We start from the raw sequence: 2,914 nt of genomic DNA on the forward strand, positions 1-2,914 counted from the left end.
CAAAAAGTCTCAGCCGGAGGCCTCAACAATCGCCTGGATTAAGTATCATCTGACAAACAGACCACAGTTTGTGAGATCAAAAGGTTCTGTCTTACCAGAGCCAGGAGAACCACAACTAACTGTTCTCTCACCGTTTTTTTTCACTCTGTACACTTTGAATGTCCTGAACAAGTCCTAGTCCTACCACCTGTGGAAAATACATAGATGTCTCTGCTGTTGTCATGTGTATGAATATGTTTTAGTGACCAGGGGAGCTGGTCTGGAGGACACTACGAGAAACGTTTCTTCTTTGTTTTGTTTGTATGTCCATTCATGTGGTGTGTGTCCCACTGTGTCGTGCACATCATAGCATCAAAGGCAGTGCAGGAAAACATTCATAGTACAGGCAGATGTTGATGCGCAAGTTACCTAAAGTTAATGATTCAGCACAAAATTAAGGAGGTAGTTCATTTTTTAAAGAATCTTATGTCCATTTGAGGATCTCTAGTGAAAACTCTCCGCACTATAGGTCTTGATGCTCCATTCTGATTTTTCTTTTTGCTGAAATCCAATTTTTTTTTGCATGTTTGGTTCATTCTACTAATAAATGAAAGTGTTTCAGCACAGCTTGCTTCAGTCAAAGTTTATGTCTGGATTTACTGTGTCGGGCTTCTTCTGGTGCAGAATTATAATAAATGTCTCACCTCGATGACATAAAAGTCAGATAAAGTATGACATGTCCGTTGTGATCGCAGACGCTTTATAAACTTGAAAACAGGATACGTATCAGATTTAGCATCATATATGGAAGTGACACAAATCAATCTTTGGGGGATGGAAAGAACCAACCAAAAGGAACCAACCAAAAAGAACCAACCCTAACCCTTCACTGAAACCAAAAACAGGAGACATGTTGAGACTGATGTTCAAAACATAGATGTATGCAGCCAAGGAGCTCATCATATCACAGCTTCATTATGGATACATAAAGGTATGAGTGTAATCCTTTATCTTAAGTTTCTCAAGATTTATTTATTGATTTATTTCAGTTTCTACTTCTGGTTTTGACAAAAAGCAGTGAACCACAAAGGCAATACTGGTTTCTGGATCAAGACATAAGTTAGAGTATAAATGCAAAGATTACTCATTTCCTTTTTGGACTTTGATATCAATTCCATGTAAAAATAAAATAAAATAAAATAAAATAAAAACTCTTTTTTCTATGTACCAAGTGATTCAGTGGAAGAGCAAGTTCTCAACCCAGCTGTCCCAGATCCAATTCCCTGAGCTTTTACTGCATTTCTTCCTGTCATGCTGCAAATTAATAAAGATCACTAGAGCCAAACAGCTTTTTTAAAAACAAAAAACAGTTTTTCTGCCTATCTCAGCTCGCAAACAGCCGCTAAACAAAAAGCCAGATTTAGCCGGGTTTTCTGATGCTTCTCAGGTTTTCCAACTTCTCTTATCCTGTACTGTTACTTAAAGTCTAAATAACAAATTCTGAATTAAGTTAATTAGGTTTATATTTAATTGCAGGTTACTGAATCAGATAACCTGAAATTAACTTAATGCTCTCAGTTTGGTTTAGATGTTATGTGCTACTAGCTCTATACATGCTTTTGTTAGGCAATAAATGGAAAAAGAAAAAATATTTTCCAAAATTATTTTAGGTTCCTATTTAGAGCACTAATTGTAGAAAAAGAAAATTTAGATAAGTAGCTATAAAAAGTATTTAAATAATGCCAAAATATTATTTTGATTGATAATAAACATTAGCATTCAACTCTGAAGAATTAAGTGTGAAAACTTACTTCAAAATTTGATCCTGAAGAGGAAAATCTCAGATACACATTGTGCTCCATCCTTTGGGGAAAAAGGTTTCTGGGTGGGTATGAATGTTAAGGGAACTTTCTGATTGGTCGGCTTCTTATATGAGCCCAGGTAATTCTCTCCCAGAGACTTATCTGAATTGAAAGAGGAATGTTCGGAGGATTGTCTGATGAGTGATTTGCAAAGCATCTTCCCACATCTACTGCACTACACCACTTTATTCACACAAACATGTGACTGCATCTATTGACATACTGCTATAGCAGTATGTGCATCAGTAGCATTAATCACTTTACCATCTGTGGATTGTGATTAAAGCTGCTGATAAGCCATTATTGTTGAAGACATAATAAAAAAAGAGAAATGTGAAGAATAAATTATTAATAACAGAACTATTTTTAAAATATTCACACCCTTGGTCACATTTAGCCCTGTCAAAGGTACTACTTTCAATGTATTTTATAATAATTTTATGTGACTTACTAACACACAAAATAGTTCATAATTGTGAATAATTGTGGTGAAGGAAAATTGCACAGGGTTTTTAAAGTTCTTAAAAAATGAACATTTTGAAATTGCCTTTTGAACTACACTCAAAGGTTATTGAAAGTCACAGATGATGCATGTTATTTATCTACTGCTGCTTGTGTTTTGCTCTTCTGCACTATTTTTTTATTTCCATTTTGCTGTGTTACAAGTTTAGGTTTTCTGTGGAAAATATTAATTTATTTTATTTTATTTTTCAATTTTTAAAGATTTGATGCCAACTTGCTGAACTCCAGTGTTATATAGCAGGAAGCTTTGTGATTTCAAAGAAGCTCACACAACGGTTTGCTCTGCTAGTCAAACCAGAATAATGAGAAACAGATGTGTTTTCTAATCAAAATAACTGAATGTTGTTTCATGGTGGAACCATGATGGCTGTGTTAATAAAAACAACAAAAACAACAATGGTTCAATGACAAACATCAGTAAGGACAAGTCTTGGTTCACAATTTTAATTCCAATAAAAATAAAAACTAATCAGTGAACCACACTCACATTTTCAATAAATGACTTTAACTTTGGGGGAAAAAAAATTATAAAAAAAAAAAAAAAAAAAATT

This window comes from Poecilia formosa, unplaced genomic scaffold (assembly GCF_000485575.1).
Source record: "Poecilia formosa unplaced genomic scaffold, Poecilia_formosa-5.1.2 Scaffold65, whole genome shotgun sequence".
NCBI lineage: Eukaryota > Metazoa > Chordata > Actinopteri > Cyprinodontiformes > Poeciliidae > Poecilia > Poecilia formosa.